Source organism: Herpailurus yagouaroundi, unplaced genomic scaffold (genome assembly GCF_014898765.1).
Source record: "Herpailurus yagouaroundi ecotype Mexico unplaced genomic scaffold, PumYag 139, whole genome shotgun sequence".
Taxonomy (NCBI): Eukaryota; Metazoa; Chordata; class Mammalia; order Carnivora; family Felidae; genus Herpailurus; species Herpailurus yagouaroundi.
Window position 1 is genome coordinate 32,967,347 of NW_024412394.1, and position 18,290 is coordinate 32,985,636.

The window sequence follows — 18,290 nt, forward strand, 5'->3', positions numbered from 1 at the left end:
TATACAAATATTGAATCATTATATTGTACACCTGAAACTAATACAATGTTATATGCCAAGTATACCTCAAAAAAAAAAAAAGAGTAGAGGAAGGAGTTAAGACAGTGGAATAGTATGGGGACCCTATGCTTGCCTCAACCCTGAGACACAGATAAATATCAAATCATTCTGAACACCCAAGAAATTGATGTCCAATTTCTTGGACTGAGAGATCAAATTGTACAACTAGAAGGAAAGAAAAGGCCACATCATGGAAGGTAGAAGGTGTGGAGATGTGATTTGGGGGAGAAAAGAATCATGGGTGCTGTAGAGGGGAGGGAGCCCTGATTATGGGCAGAAGGTAGAAAGAGAGAGAGCAAACAACACACAGGGGATCACACAATAAAAACACTTCTCCAAAACCATTGACAGGAAAAATGAGAGGGGCTGATTATTGTGAGTTTTTACAACCACTGGGGCTCAAAGACTGAAGTTTTAGAAGTCTGCACCATGGCCAGTGTGGAGCCCAGTGGGTGCAGTGGTGCTCCTGTGGAGAAGGAAGGTGGAGGCCCAGGAGTGGAAGGTGTAATCTGAGGATCTGCTGGGATGCACTGGGAGAGAAGGCTCTCCCTTCTTGGAGTGCATCTGGGAGAGATGGCACTGTATCTCAGGGGACAAAAGAGTCAGCAAGTGCCATTGTGCTACCCAGTTCCTTAGCATAGGGGCAGAGACACCTGCTGAGGGCAGCTAACCTGGACACCAACTTTTTGCTGCACTTTACTCTAAACTCCAAGCTCCTACATGTTGGTGTGACTGCCCTTCTGGACAAACTGGCACCAGCCCCAGCCCCAGCACAGCAAGACCCTCCCCAGAGAGTTAGCGGGTCTGTGCCATGCCAGGTCCCTGAAGTTCAGAGTTTTGAAACTCAGCTTGTGTGCCTGAGATAAAACACAGGTTCACTGTGCTGCTGGGTGGGCAGATGGCCCAGATACAGACAGGGTGAAGGCAGAGAACTGAGGGATACCTGGAACACATGAGAAAGGGGAAATTGTTTGTTCTTCTGTGAGGGCTTCCTGAACAGTGGAAGCATAAACTCCCCTCTATGAGTTGAGAGAGTTGGCTAATGCCATTTTTCTCCCCCACCTACCAGCACTGACAGACTTAGTGAGCATCACAGTGCCCACAGTGGAGGCTGGAGCCACCTACACTAAGTCCCACCCCCCTGTGCTCTGCAAGTGCTTCTTTACATGGGCAAGTATGCCTGAGAACCAGAGCAGCGGGCCCTTCCACAGAAGACCAGCACAAATGGCCTTGCACACACAAGTCTACTGACCACAGAGCGCTGCAAAGCTTCTGCTCCAGTAGAAATAGAGTTGGGGCTTTTTTAACAAGCAGACAGAGCACAACTAGTTAAAACTCACCGCATGCTGAATAAGGTCCAAACACTCCCCACTGCAGGAAAGTCCTCTACTGAGGACTGACTTGAGGGAAGAAGCAGCCAAAACACAGAATCAGAGCACACACAGCATACACCAGAAATGCTTCCTAAAGTGCCAGGACCTGGACAATATATGACCTTTTCTTCGGAAAGCCATTACTCTTAGGAGAAGGAAATATAACAGGCTTTCCTAATAGAGAAGAAGATAGAGAGCTAGACAAAATGCCAAGATGGAGGAATTCATCCCAAAAGAAAGAACAATAAAAGATCATGGCCAGGGATCTAATTGAACCAGATATAAATAATATCCCCGATCCAAAATTTAAAACAATAATCATAAAGATACTAGCTGGGCTTTAGGAAAGCACAGTAGACTCCAGGGAACCCCTTACTACAGAGATAAAAGACCTAAAAACTCGTCAAGCCAAAATAAAAAATTCTATAACTGAGATGTGAAACCACCTGGATGTAATGACCACAAGAATGGAAGAAACAGGGGAGTGAATGCATGATACAGAAGATAAAATTATGGAAAATACTGAAGCTGAAAGGAAGAGGGAAAGAAAAATATTAGATCATAAATGTAGACTTATGGAACTGAGTAACTCCATAAAGCATAATAACATTTGTATCATAGGAATCCCAGAAGAAGCAAAGAGGGAAGAGGGGGCAGAAGATTTATTTGAGCAAATTAGAGCTGAAAACTCCCCAATCTGGGGAAGGAAACAGACATTCAAATCCAGGAGGCACAGATAACTCCTATCAAAATCAACAAAAGCAGGATAACATCATGACATATTGTAGTAAAATTTGCAAAACACAGACATAAGGAAAAAATCCTGAAAACAGCAAGGGAAAAGGAATCCCTAACTTACAAGGGAAGACAAATAATGTTAGCAGCAGACCTATCCACAGAAACTTGGCAGGCCAGAAGGGAGTGGCATGATAAATTCAACATCTGAATGGGAAAAATATGCAGCCAAGAATACTTTATCCAGCAAGGCTGGATAGAAAATTTGAACAGACCCATAACCAGTAAAGAAATTGAATCAGTAATCAAAAATCTCCCCCCAAAAAAACAAAAGTCCAGGGCCAGATGGCTTCCCAAGGATATTCTACCAAACATTTAAAGAAGAGTTAACACCTATTCTTCTCAAACTGTTCCAAAAAATATAAATGGAAGGAAAACTTCCAAACTCATTCTATAAGGCCAGCATTACCTTGATTCCAAAACCAGACAAAGACCCTACTAAAAAAGAGAATTACAGGCTAATATGTCTTGTGAACATTAATGTAAAAATTTTCAACAAAATACTAGCAAACTGCATCCAACAGTATATTAAAAGAATCATTCACCATGATCAAGTGGGATTTATTCCTGGGCAGCAAGGCAGTTCAATATTTGCAAATCAATCAACGTGATACACTGCATTAATAAAAATACTTTCTCAACGGCTTTTTTGCATCTACTGGGAGGATCATATTGTTCTTATCCTTTCTTTTATTAATGCATTGTATCACATTGATTGATTCTTGATAAAAACCCTCAATAAAGTAGGGATAGAGGGAACATACCTCAACATCATATACAAAAGACCCACAGGTAATATCATCATCAATGGGAAAAAACTGAGAGCTTTTCCTCTATGGTCAGGAACAAGACAGGGATGTCCAATGTCACATTGTTAACAAAGTACTAGAAGTGGTAGCCTCAGCAATCAGACAATAAAACAAAATAAAAGGCATTCAAATCAGCAAAGAACAAGTCAAACTTTCACTATTTGCAGATGACCCAAAAGATTCCACCAAAGAATTGCTTGAACTGATACAAATTTAGCAGTCACAGGGTACAAAATCAATGTGCAGAAATCTTTTGCATTTCTATACATCAATAATGAGGCAACAGAAAGAGAAATCAAGGAATCAATCCCATTCACAACTATACCAAAAACAACTCTGAAAACTATAAAAAAAAAACTTATGAAAAAAAACTGAAGAGAACACCAAAAAATGGCAAAACATTCCACACTCATGGATTGGAAGAACAAACACTGTTAAAATGTCTATACTACCCAAAACAATCTACACATTTAATGCAATCCCTATAAAAATACCACCAGCATTTTTCACAGAGCTAGAACGAACAATCCTAAAATTTGTATGGAACCACAAAAGACTCCAAATAGCTAAAGCAATCCTGAAAAAGAAACACCAAGCTGGAGGCATCACAGTTCCAGATTTCAAGCTATATTAAAAAGCTGTAGTTACCAAGACTGTATGGTACTGACGCAAAAACAGACACATAGATAATGGAACAGAATAGAAAACCCAAAAATGGGCCCACAAACGTATGGCTAACTAGTCTTCCACAAAGCAGGAAAGAATATCCAATGGGAAAAAGACTGTATCTTCAACGGATGGTGCTGGGAGAATTGGACAGCAACATGCAGAAGAATGAAACTGGACCACTTTCTTACACCACACACAAAAAATAAATTCAAAATGGATGAAAGACCTAAATGTGAGATAGGAAACCATCAAAATCCTAGAAGGAAACACAGGCAGCAACATCTTTGATCTCGGCTGCAACAACTTCTTACTAGATACTTCTGAGGAAAGAGAAACAAAAGCAAAAGTGAACTATTGGGACTTCATCAAGATAAAAAGCTTCTGCACAGTGAAGGAACCAATCAACAAAACTAAAAGGCAACATTCAGAATGGGAGAAGATATTTGCAAATGACATGTCTGATGAAGGATTAGTATCCGAAATCTATGAAGAATTTATCAAACTCAACATCGAAAAAACCCACAAATCATCCAGTGAAGAAATGGGCAGAAGACATGAATAGATACTTTTCCAAAGAAGACATCCAGATACTAACAGACACATGAAAAGATTCTCAACATCACTCATCATGAAGAAAATAGAAATCAAAATCACAATGAGATACCATCTCACACTGTCCAAATGGCTAGAATTAACAAGGAGGCAATAGATGTTGGTGAGGATATAGAGAAAGGAGAATTCTCTTACACCGTTGGTGGGAATGCAAACTGGTGCAGCCACTCCGGAAAACACTAGGGAGATTCCTCAAAAAGTTAAAAATAGAAATACCCTGTGACCCAGCAATTGTACTATTAGGTACTTACACAAAGAACACACAAATACTGTTTCAAAGGGGCACATGCACCCCAATGTTTATATCAGCACTATAAACAGTAGCTAAATTATGGAAACAGCCCAAATGTCCATTAGCTAATGAATGGATAAAGAAGTTGTGGTATATACACACAATGGATTATTATTCGGCCATCAAAAAGAATGGAATCTTGCCATTTGTAATGACATGGATGGAACTAAATAAGTCAGTCAGAGAAAGACAATTACCATATAATTTCACTCATATGTAGAATGTAAGAAACAAAACAGATGAATGTAGGAGAAAAAAAGATGGTGACAAACCATAAGGGGGACTTATAACTATAGAGAACAAACTGAGTGTTGCTAGAGGGGAGGTGGCGGGGGATGGGCTAAATGGGTGATGGGTATTGAGGAGGGCACTTGTGATGAGCACTGGGTGATAGATATATATAAATGATCAATGACTAAATTCTACTCCCAAAACTAATATTATACTATATGTTAACTAACTAGAATTTAAAAACTTGAAACATCAAAAAACACACACAAAAAATGGTATGACTCATAAATAAAACTGCTAAAATTTTTTTAAAAAGAAAAAAGAGTAGATACAATTTAGACCCTGAAACCATGCCAATAAACTTTGCACTCTTAAAAGTTAGGTAAGTTATAATTTATTTCTAAAAATATCTGAAGTTAACTAGTATTTAAAAAAATTTTTTTTTATATTTACTTATTTTTGAGAGAGCACAAGTGGGGGAGGAGCAGAGAGAGAACGAGACATAGGATCTGAAGCAGGCTCCAGGCTTTGAGCTGTCAGCACAGAGACCGATGTGGGGCTCAAATCCACAAACCGTGAGATCAAGACCTGAGCCGAAGTCAGACACTTAACCTACTGAGCCACCCAGGCGCCCCTGAAGTTATCTAGTATTTTCATCCACTTCTCGAACCCAAGAATCTAACTACACATCAAATATGGGTTGATATCTATTTTCCAAAACCTTGGGTTTTTTTGTCACCAAATTATCTGACTATAGTATTCTAAATTGAAAGTTCCCCTCATTACATTGAAATTATTTCTCTATTGTTTAATGACATCTATTGTTGCTGGATAGAAATCTGCTTGGTTTAATGTTTAAAATGTTTAATGTTAAATGTTTAAAAAATGTTTAAAAATTACCATTTTTACCATTACCATTTAGTAATCTGTCTTTTCTCCCAGTACCTGACACAAGTGTCTCTTAATTCTTGATTTTTCCTAGTTTAACTATGATGGGTCTAAGTGTGAATATGTTTTCAATAATCCTTCTTGGTTCTTAGAGTTCACTTTCAATTTGAGGATGCATGTCTTTATTCAATTTTCAAAAATTCTTAATTTTTTTCTCTTTCTTACTTTTTTGTGATTCTATTATTTCCTTTTGGAAGTCTTATTTGCCTTTTAGTCTATCCTATATATTTCTTAAAATATATTTTTTTGTCTAAATTAGGGCGCATTTGAGAGTTAAAAGGAATGCCGCTGATAATTACATCATTTAACATTTTTTTCAGATTTTATTCCTTATGCTGTGATCTTGGTGAATCCTCAGTAATACTTTCCAATTTATTATTTTCTCTTTTATTGTTCCAAAGTTTACCAAATGCTTAGAATTTTTATTTCAATCAATAGATTTTTAATTTCCAATGTCTAGTCCTTCTACTTTTAACTTATCTGACTTGTTTCATTCTGGTTTTTTACTGTCTTTATATAATTTTTTAAATTATATATATATAATTATTATATATATATAATTATATATATATATAATTTTCATTTTAATCCTTAAGCATTCGAAGCATGTGTTTTCTAAAGCTTTGGCTGGATAGTTTCATAAAATTTCACCTGGAATGAAATTTTGTTACAATTGTTGATTTTTGGCTAGGTCACATTCATAGCATTAGAATTCTCCTTGTTTTGAAATTTTGTTTTGCAGCCTCATTTTGAATGAGATATCCATCTCTCTTTCTTCTTTTTCCTCACACTTCTCTGTCCAGTGGTTTTGGAGCTTTGTTCTCTCAACTTCCTGAACCTCAGCTTTAACCCAGATACTGTACACAATTGCAGAACACCTGCCTGTGGTCTCAGTAGGGACAGGACCATCAGGTCTCTGGCCATGGGCATTTGGCCCAGTTCCTTAGGTGCATGGAGTGTTTGGTCCTCCTGCTTTTGAAGCAGTCTACAGTCATCACCCCAGGTAGTGGAGGGCTGCATACTTCCAACCTCCGTTCACCAGAAGGAGCCTCACCTTGCTCCTGTTTTCAAACCTGGCTCCAGTCTTCGGATTTCCATGGAACACCTTCAGTTTGCCTTCACTGAACTGCCAGCGGCCACTGCCTGCTTCAGGACTAGAGCCCAGCATGCCTGTGACCTCGGATCTACCCGGCTCTGCGTTTTTCTTCTATTTCTGTACACAGCAATGCTTAACAGGTTTTGAACCTGTGTTTTAGGTGTTTCCTTTTATATCTTTATATACTTTTGCTATGTATTGGATCCAGGGGGTACATTAAAGCAGGAACTAACTGTTCTATTGTGAGCAGAGTAGATACAATTTTAAAATAAAGAAGTACATTGTATTTTTCTTAAGCTAAAACAGGTGATGGTAAAATATCCAGATTTACCAAATTTGGAGGACATTCAGAGGTATGTATTCTTTGTGTAAGTCTCTGAAACATTTTTATAAGTGTGCAAAAATGGTAGTACTAAATGGGATGAACAGAACCTTTTGTCCATTGGATTGTTTAAAATATTTTTTGCCAAACTGCAGTTATTTCTTTTCTAAATTATATCATGGAAATCCTTTCTATTAGCAGAAGCACTTTCTGGTACTATATGACATTGTGACTTGTCTATTTTGAAATGAGACCTATATTACTCAGAAAGACAAAAGATTAAATTTTCCATGGAAAATAATTATAGACTCTGCAGAAAAAAAAAAAAAAAAAGAAGGACAGAGGAAAAAGCACATTCACTCCAGTGTTTTGAATAGTGCCTGGCCCTTAGTAAATACTTGTGGAAAATGAAAGGATCTGAGACTCACACCATTGCTGGTTAGCACTATGGAGTCAAGGGATTCGGGTAGGGGACACAGCGTGGATGGGACAGAGATGAGCACAGCATCAGGGCTCACAGATCTAAGGTAATGGATCAGGTAAGAGGGAGAGGTGAAGTGAAGCACAAAGTTAGTATAATTGTCAGGGCGTTTGTTGTTTTATAACCTAGTTGTAAAAAACAGTGATTTTTTTATTTTGACATTTTTATGTGGTTGTGAGTTTTCTGAGTCACATCAAAACCATTATGTCAACTCAGCCATGTCTAAATGTCCTGCTTCCCATTTTGAGCCTATTTTCCTGAGCTTTACTCGTCACTCAGAGATGAGGAGACAGGCCACAGTGTGAGGTTATATATAGATATCCTCCATACTGCGAAAGGAACACATTTGGAGGGAAGAAGTACATGAGTCATCCCCGGCTGCAGTCTCTGGACTGTGGAACCTAAATAGAAGGTCCATTCAAGGCTATATTGGAATGAATAGCAGTTTCTAGCAACGCAGCTTTACCAATCTTTATCTCAGCCAAGCCCCTATAGGACAAACAAGAGAATAGGTTGGATCTTAAGGAATCAGCCAGGAGTGACTATGGTTGAGTCACGGTAGCCTCAGCTCCAGCTCTGCTACCATCTTAGCCCCTGTGCACAACAGCAGTGGGGTTTCGGCTTCCGAACTGCTTATGTGGGAAACAGGTAAGGACCTCTCTTGGAATTACTTACTCCCAAGGCCCATTCCCAAGAGAAGAACTCCTCAATAACTACTGACTCAACTACTTTATCATATTAAAGGAAACTACAGTATGTGAAAATATTTTAATGCACAGGTCTCATTTAGCAGTACAAAGTTTTCTCCCCGTCATTGTATATTCTAAGTGACAACATACTCTACAGCTGAACACAAATATGTTCCGTTTAATTCTTCCTAGGTTGACACTTGCTCTCAACTTATTAGCCAAAGACTGATGATGATAGTAAAGAGAACTTTGAGCAATCTCCTGAATAGGTGGGGAAACCAGTTCCAGCAGGTTAAAATGACTCCTACTTCTTAGACTGGTTTCTAGGGACTCAGAATCTATATAAACACTGTGAGGAAGTTGGACCAAGACTAAATCAATCAGAATTAAAGACTGTACAAGAAAGACGGGGAGGGGAGTTACACCACAAATTCTCATGTCTCTTGGTTTTATTGCCACAGTATTTCAAAAGGGTCATAGTTGCGGGGCACCTGGATGTCTCAGTCAGTTGAGTGACTTCGGCTCAGGTCATGATTTCATTGTTCATGGGTTTGAGCCCCATGTCGGCTCTGTGCTGACAGCTCAGAGCCTGGAGCCTGCTTTGGATTCTGTGTCTTCCTCTCTCTCTCTGCCCCTCTCCATCCCCCTCTTTCTCAAAAATAAAAATGAAACCTTAAAAAAAATTTTTTTTAAAGGGGTCACAGTTGCTTCTTTAATTTGTGTCATTGAAAAGGATCAGCCAGGGCAATGGTTTATTCATCCCTGTGATTCATATATTATCTCAACAGGGAGGCAAAGCATTTATGTTTGTTTAGTGCTTTGTGCATGGGATTTTCCTTCCACTATCTCAGTTTTCCCTCACATTTTCCCACACAGCTTATCATTTTACATATAAGGAAATTACAGATGGGAGGTAAATAACTTGGCCAAGGCCATCAGCTTTAAGTATGAGAGCTAGTACTGAAACTCAGGAAGGCCATATAGTATAATGGGTAAGAGGGTGGAATGTTGAACCCAGCTTTCCATTTAGTCACTTCTGTCTGGCTTTTGTCAAGCTACTCAACCTACCTGTGCCTCAGTTAACTCAGTTTTAATTTGGAAATAATAATCATACCTCCTCCTGAGGTTGTTATAAGTTAAGAATTTATAGCATAGTTTGACACATAGTCATTTTTGCTTATAATTGGTGGGAGTATAAATGGGTATTTCCTCTTTGGGAAGGCAATTTAGTATTTGCTTAAATGGGAAGTCTAATACATCATCATTATTATGGTTTTTAAAATTGAAATATGATTGAGAAATATATGAAAAAACTTATCCTCCAGATATACTCACACACATGCATAAAAGTATTTATACAGGATGTTCATTTTGGCACCATTAGTAATAGCAAAAATTGGGAAAACAGAAACGTTAATTAGGAACAGATTATATTAAGATACACAAAATGTACTATATGACCTCCAAGGTATATTGCTAACTGAAAGAAAAGGTGGCATATTATTTGCACAATTCTGCCATTTGGATTTGAGTGTGTGTAATACAATATCAATACTTATATGTACATTAAGTATATCTTGAATTATATACAAGAAACTCTTTACCATTGGTAGGCTTTGGAAAAAGAGGTTGAAGAGTTAATTTTTTATGTAATTTTTTAAATACAATGGAACTAATTTTTAAAAATACTACAGTATTGCATTATTAAACAAATGAGAATTATTAGTTACTCATGTGCAGTTGGATTGACTTAATCCCCCAATCTTGGTAGGCAAGACCCTTTTAGTGAAATGTAGGGGCTTGCAAGAACCAGACTGTCCACGTAAAGCAGCTATAATCAATTCTGAGATCCAGAGGATGCCTCTGAGTATCAAAGAAAGACTGGAACTCACTATACTTTTGTCAGCACAATTAGGATTTAAAATAAACATCTAGCATCTGTATTTCTTTCATATCTTATGACTCTCCTATCTAAATTCTACTATTTCTTCTGCCTCATCTCTGTATTAGTCGGCTCAGACTGCTATAACAAAATATCATGACTGGATGGCTTAAACAGCAGGAATTTATTTCTCACAGTTCTGGAGGCTAGCAAGTCCAAGATTGAGGAGCTGGCTGATTTCGTTTCCTGAATTCTCTGGTGAGGGCCTTTTTTCTGTCTTGCAGATGGCTGCCTTCTCACTGTTTCACATGGGGTGGGATTAGAGGAAGCTCTCTCACATCTCTTCTTATAAGGGCACTAATCATATCAAGCGGCCACACACCCTTGTGACCTCATCTAAACTTGATTACTCACCAAGAGTCATATCTCCAAATACCATCATATTAGGAGTTAGAGCTTCAATATGTGAATTTTGTGGGGACACAATTCAGTCTATAGCACTTTTACTTGAGCTAAAATATTAAGCTTATTAACTTTTATAGTAGGATACTGTCTTATCAGCTTATTGTTTTCTAAAATTTATGGAATTTCCTTAATCAGCCATGCGGAATGCCTGTAATCCAGGTCAATTGCCTAGAGCACATACTCTTAAACAATATGTGCTTAAATGGTGCATACTGAAACTCTGGTAGAGAAGTGGTTAAGACAGATTGTCTCGGGTTATGCATCTATTCACTACTGTATATACTCCAAATTCTCCTAATGTCTTTTCCTTAAAAAGGTCTTCCCTGACACTAGATGGAAAGAAGAGGACATCCTCCACCCCTTTAACTCTTGATAGGTCTAAGAAGAAAATTAACACTGCTATCACAATTTGTAACTATTTTATTTTTGTATCTTTTTTACTTTATTTTATGACTCCTGTACAAACTGTAAGCTCCATGAAGGCCGGGACTATGCCTATTTTGTTCACAAGTGTGTCCCCAAGCCAGCACAAACACTCGCTAAATATGAACCAATGTTCTTGGATCAAGTTAGATCATAAGAAGGCTACATTTTCAGACAGTGACATGTCATTGCTTTTGTAGAACTGTCTCTCAGTTGTTGGCCATGGATTTTTATCTTGGGTTACTTTCAAAACTAACTATGTAAATTTAGCTATTCATTGTGAAACCAATATTGATGTTGTTTTTGATATTCTATTCCTGCTATTGTCACACAGGAGACAGGTTTCTCCCAGGAAACTTTTATCCCCCAAACATTTATAGGTGATTAGTTTACATTATAAATTATAAAACACTCATGAAATATAATTAAGTTTCCATCCTTATCATGGCTAGGAGAAAACTCCAGGTTTTATGCTCAAACATAGCCACCCTGTGGACTCTTATTGTAGGCTTCCCTCTCCCACTTTAGGTACTGTTTTATGAGTCTTATTGTAAATAACTCCTCCTTTGAATAATTCATCTCAAATGAAATAAAATGTAAGTACACTACATCGATGAAAGTAAGTTATATTATATCGGTTTTATTTGTGTTATCATTTTCCCATTTTACTAGGTTTTTGCTGCTAAGATTTGGTCCATGACATATTTTGGTTTCTGGCTCAATACTATCAGCATCTGGTCTCCCTTTGTCCTTCCTCTTTTCTCTGTTTTCTCCTGTTCCCTCCCACCAAAATGCTGTTACCGAAGACATCTTTCTTTCCCATTATGCCACTGTGGCTGCCACCTCCTCTATCATGAACTGTCCCATAAGATCCTACAGTGTACCATGTGCACTTGCTTCCTTGGGGTGTGCCTGCTTCTTCTTTGTCCTATTTCTAAAGTTCTCTTGGTTTCATCTTCTCTACAATACCTCTAATGCTCCCATAACACAAACTGTTACCAATAGAAAATCCACGTCATTTATTTCTTCTGTAATAACCCTTGAAATCCATTCACTGATAAAAATAATTTTAAACCTTAGGAATAATACTCATCTATTACTATCCAGATTTTCTATATTCATAGATTAGGTAATTATAGTGCTTTATTTCATTAGTTCTATTGATAAATAGTCCTATGTAATTATAAATCAAGAATTAGAAGTAGTCCCTTAACCATCTCTTATCCAAACCAAAACTATATATTATTTGATATGTAGTATATATATACTACATAGCACAAAGACACATGCATATACACTTTCCTCAAAATCCTTTCAGAATGACATAAAATAATAAATTTACCAAAAGACAAAATGATGAGAGGGAATTAGAAAACTGGGAAAACATACTGTTAATCTGGCAACTGATTAACTACTTTTCTGTTAAGTATAAGGTAAGAATTCAAGTCTGAGAAGAACTAAGTTTGAATCTTTCACATTAAGCTTCCTCACGTGTACAGGTAGTAAAATGAATTATAATTGAGCATAGTGTTCCAAATTCGTTACTTAGAACATAACATAGCAGGTACTAAATTGAATTGAAGAATGAAACTAAAGAAGGTATCATAGGAAGATAAACTAGAATCTTGTAAAATTAAAGACCCTGTTTTTCATATAAATTGTTTAGTTGAAGTTGCTTAACTAGGAGTGTGGAAGAAAATTGCAAAGTGTCTTTACTTTAGACATGGTTGTATTCACTAACATGCTTCAACCTGGTAATAAATCAGTCTGGGAACCTTTTACATAAAGGGATGTCAGTATAAATTAGCTTTTACATTTTATCGTAAGTAGTATCATCATAAAATATTTAATCAAGACACTAAAGCTGTCAAAGTAGGTAGATAATTTGAGACCTGGTATGTTAAAAAAAAATCCAATTCTTTCATGTCAGGATTTTTCCTAGTTATATAAATTTTGATCTGTGACTTTACCAGAACTTGCCACAGTAACAACAATAGATAACTCGTTTACAAATTATAACTATAACAAATGTTTGGCAATCAGAGATGCTAATTAAATACTTTGGTTAGAAACTAACAAGAACAGACTGAATTTAAGGAAAATAAACACCAAAATGCTTTGTCCTATTTTGTTCTGCAACAACAAAATATTCTTACCATATAGATGGTTTTTTCTATTCTTTCTTTTTTATTTAGGTTATCTTTCCATATATTTTTCAATTGTTTCATGGATTTGGATAATAATAATAATAATAATAATAATAATAACGGTAATTTGACTTTACCTACGAGATCAACATTGATCTTTTCCACACTCTTCTTAGGCAGGGAGAGAGGAAACAGATAAACAAACTGAAACCTAGAAAGGTCAATGGGTGTCCCTTCTGCCCTGGCTTCATATATTCAGAAGGCAACAAGTGCTCATCTTTTGGCTGCTTGTCAGCCATCTTGCTTGCCTCTTTCTAGTGGAGGATCCTTGTTTTCCTTTTCACTGGCTCTTTGACTCACAGCCTGCACCAGTTAACTGTTTCCTGCCTGGGGCTCTTCTTGCCTTCTTCTATGACTGTTTTAGCTCTGCATTTCTGAGTATGATCTTCGACTTTAAAATTTGTTCTTTGCCTCCATACAACCACAGAGGCCCTGAAAGCCACTTCCTGCCATCTGCCCAAGTTCCTTGAGCCTGTGTCAGCCAGGTCAGCTCTCCAACCATGAGAGGAAGATCAGATTTCCTGCCATGGAGCAATGAAATCTGGATGATAATGCCATTGAAAGCACTTTTGGAAAATGCCATTCAAATTGTTGAAAATGACAGCCATCACAAATTCTTGACTATTTTCAGTCATTACCAGCCTGGCTACATTGATCAAACAAACATATTGTGAAGGTAGATATGTGAATTCCTCTTACTTTTTAAAACTGAAGTAATAAATTCCCCAGGTATAGACTTCAAACATCTGTTGACTTAATTAGAGAAGAAATGCTTCATGGATGAATTCTTTTCTTAAACTTGGTTGTCTTTTCAACAGATGATACAGCTAAAACAATAGGTATGGAGCAGGTGTGGGGTAGTCTGAGTCCTAGCTCGCGTTTGGCAAAATTCTGACTACAGAGTGAAGTCATTAAAGATGTTGTCAGTGAGATTGATGATGTTACACATTTTGAACCGGTCCTTGACAAATTATATAAAATGCACACTTCTTCTCCAAAGACACATCATGAAATGTAGCAAAATGTAACACATAATACACCCTTTTTTCAGGGGCAAGGATTTTATTAGTTAACTGAGGCACATTCAGATTGAGTGAAGACAGGTTCTGAAATAATTCTACTAAAATATGTCATTGTAAATGGTTCAGAGTCAAATGGAAAGAGAAGCATGAATGATTTAAAAGGGGGTGTTTAGCACACAATCCTCCTCCAGAGTATGATTCCCCTTCCATGTTGGAGTGGGGAAGGGAGGCCTTGCAGAAACAGGTCCCAAGGGTTGTGAGTTGTGAGATCATGGATAATAAACCTGCCTCCAGAGTGCCTGCCAGTCTATGTGTTGATCTGAGTTTCTTAAGCAGGAGTGATATGCCTTGTCATGTGAAGAAATCAGAGGCATATCTTCCCAGATGGATTGGGTCACATTTTACCTCCTCTGCCTCCAACAGTTGGTGACTTAAAGTATTATTTTGTATTAAAAGAGAAAGAGAGGAGCGCCGGGTTGGCTCAGTTAAGCATCCAACTTCAGCTCAGGTTATGATTTTATGGTTCGTGAGTTCGAGTTCAGAGCCTGGAGCCTGCTTTGGATTCTGTGTCTCCCTCTATCTCTGCCCCTCTCCCGCTCACACTCTCTCTCTCTCTCTCTCAAAAATAAATAAACATTAAAAAATTTTAAAAGAGAAACAGATATATGATACATAATTTTAAGTTTCCATGTACTTTTAAAATAAAGAATAATAGGGGCTCCTGGGTGGCTCAGTCGGTTTATTGTCTGACTTTGGCTCGGGTCATGATCTCATGGTTCGAGGGTTCAAGAGTTCGAGTCCCGCATCAGGCTCTGTGCTGACAGCTCAGAGCCTGGACCCTGCTTTGGATTCTGTGTCTCCTTCTCTCTGTGCCCCTCCCCTGCTCATACTCTGTCTCTCAAAAATAAATAAACATTAAAAAAATTTTTAATTAAAAAACTAAAGAATAATATTCAAAGAAATCTTGTGCTTGCATTGATTGACCATCTCTTCAACTAACGGGATGCATTTACCTTTGATTTAAGGATACCTATACAGACATGCTGAAAAAGAATGGAAAGATATTAAAAAAAACTGTGTATCTACATATGGAGTCAGAATGGACAGGTAAAGAACAACCTTAGGAAGACTGGAGCAACTCTAGAAACCAAGGCTGAAGTCCATGCAAGTCTGAATAAATAAGCTAGTTCTCTTCCTTATTTCCTACCTGCCTCTTTTCCATAGAACTAAAGCAGAAAGTCATTGAGTCTCAGGGTTCAGAGAGACTTTTTAGGGCCATTGAATCCAATCTTATTATATAAACATTCCACAAGAGTCTTAAGAAGTGGTTTTCAAGTGTCTTCTGGAATACTTTCAAAGACAAAGAACTCATTACTATTTAAGGAAGCTCTTTCTACCTTCCAGGAATGGGAATTGTTTAGAAATACAGGGTCCATTGAACACTGGTTTCTAAAGTCAGATAGCAAGAAGGAAAATGGGCCTAAGAAATCTATTTATCCTGCCTTCTCATTCAGTGCTTTATTCACAAAACTTTAGTAGAAATACTTGATTATAAATTGGTCTAAAGGAAACTGACTTGGCAGCTGTAAGGGAGGTCCTAATTCAAGCCAGAGAGAAAAGAACAGATGACATCATAGGAAGTTATGAAATCTAATTCAGCAGACAAACAGTCAGAGTATTGACCACAACCTCAGACAATTCACTCCACTAGTGGCTCATAGGGCTTTTTTACTGAAGAATATTTCCTCCTTTGTTCCTCATTTTCCTCTCCTGGGTTCAAGAGTTTGCAGGTGTCCCAGATACACACCATTACCTTGTTGGTGGGGGGGGGGGGTAATATTTTGAAGTTATTGTCCTATTTTTGAATCAACAAAATTAAAGAATCTACACTAAATCACAAGCAATTCTGGCATTCTACAGAAAATTCTACAAAAAAAAACAAAAATTACAGTGATTCTATAATTACCCTCAATTCTAGAGAGTAAACTGCATGTCACTTTCAAGTAAAAAAAAGGAACTTAGGACATCATTTTGAAGTGATAAAAGCATTGCACTTATAATTAAGCCATGGATTCTTCTCTCTTATCAAGCACAGAACTTCTTATAAACATTTTATTTGTATTTTATACATTTGTTTCATAATATCCACCACTCTAGGATATCATCACTAGTCCCTTTTAATGCCATATTAACTGGAAGTCTATACAAAGATAGGATATGTATGAAAGCCAACCAAATTTGGGGAACTACAGACTGACATTTAGCTCCTACTCACCACCAACTAACATGAAGGCTTATAGAGGAATGTGCCTGGGCCACGAATATACATAGAATTCTCCATCAAATCTCTTCCTATTAGTGACACCATGAGGAAAATCATCCTATTCAAACAATAGCAGAAGAAATTCTAGTGATCCAAACCTTTTTAAAGTATGACTACACATCCTAGGATAAGGAGACATGTGAGGAATACCACCAGCATTAAAGAGAACAAGCAAGGCCAACATACAAAACACTGACTTGAGGAATTAATAATAATCTGAGGTATAAACTATCTTGAATTTACATATACTAAGTTCTCCATTCTAACAGCCTTAAGAGGTAGATACTGTATTACCTCATTTTATGGAAGAAGAAATTAAGGTACGGTGCAGCCACAGGCCTGGCTACACATGCAGGGAACAGTCTGTTCCTTCTATGAAGTGTCCCCTGTGCGAATCCCTAGGCCCACCTGGCTAGAGTGGCTCCAGCATGTCTAAGAGAAAAGAATTCAGAATGGAATTCGATCATCTCAGCTTCAAAACAGAAAGCTGAAAGCTACTGGGAATGAGAAAGCTAAGATAATGCTTAAAGCAGAAAATTTTTTTAAATCAAATTATTAGCAGAAAAAGATAGTCTTTTCTACAACCAAAAAAAAAAAAAAGAGACTATTATTGAGCATATTGTAGTGGAAGAATTGGAATATAAATTATTGGCAGGAAACTAGGAAGAGCAAAAATCTAGCAACAATTGGCCCAAATGCATAATAATGTAAAGAGACTCCAGCATTAGTGAAAAGTGAAAATTACACGTAATTTTATTGAAAGCTCAGAGAAATAATGGAAACCATTGAAAATGCAATGAACACTCTTAAATAAGAGCAGAGGTTGATATATTAAGAGCTTATTAAAGAAGAGAAAACAACCAAGGACTTGAGTGCCATATCCAGAAAAACTGACACACAGGCTTTGGATCACTCGGAAATACAGAGTTTTCACAGCCACATCCAGAAAAGTTCCTGTAGACAAAGTACCATCACACGCTTTCAAGAGAAGTGCAGATTCTGAAAAATTCTTTGAGCAAACCGGAAGATGACATGGGCACTGGACAATTATGATTACCAGAACTTTGTAAAAGTGAGAAACAAACATAAACAGAAGCCAACATTAAAGGGAGAAGTTCCTTTTTTTTAAAATTTTTTAAATGTTTTTATTTGAGAGAGAGAGAGAGAAAGAGAGATAGCACATGAGCAGGGGAGGGGGAGGGAGAGGGAGAGAGAGAGAGAGAGAGAGAGAGAGAGAGAGAGAGAGAGAGAGGGAATCTGAAGCAGTCTCCAGGCTCTGAGCTATCAGCAGAGAGCCTGATGCGGGGCTTGAACTCATGAGATATGAGATCATGACCTGAGCTGAAGTCAGACGCTTAATTGACTGAGCCACCCAGACTCCCCTGGGAGAAGTTCTTAGAACACTACCCTGGAAGAACATAGTATGAAGTGTAATAGCAGAAGAAAATTATAGAAAAATTCTGTTTCTAGAAGAAAGAGAAATAAAGTCTGTTAAGAACTGTAAAACTAAGGGGTGCCTGGGTAGCTCAGTTGGTTAAGCGTCCGATTCTTGATTTCAGCTCAGGTCATGATCTCAAGATTTGTGGGCTCC

General features: G+C 37.5%; 1 pseudogene; it reads left to right on the top strand.

Moving 5' to 3' along the window:
• The first annotated feature begins 489 nt into the window (after positions 1 to 489).
• On the top strand, positions 490 to 17,828 carry LOC121030043 (coiled-coil domain-containing protein 112-like; annotated as a pseudogene).
• Positions 17,829 to 18,290: the final 462 nt, after the last annotated feature.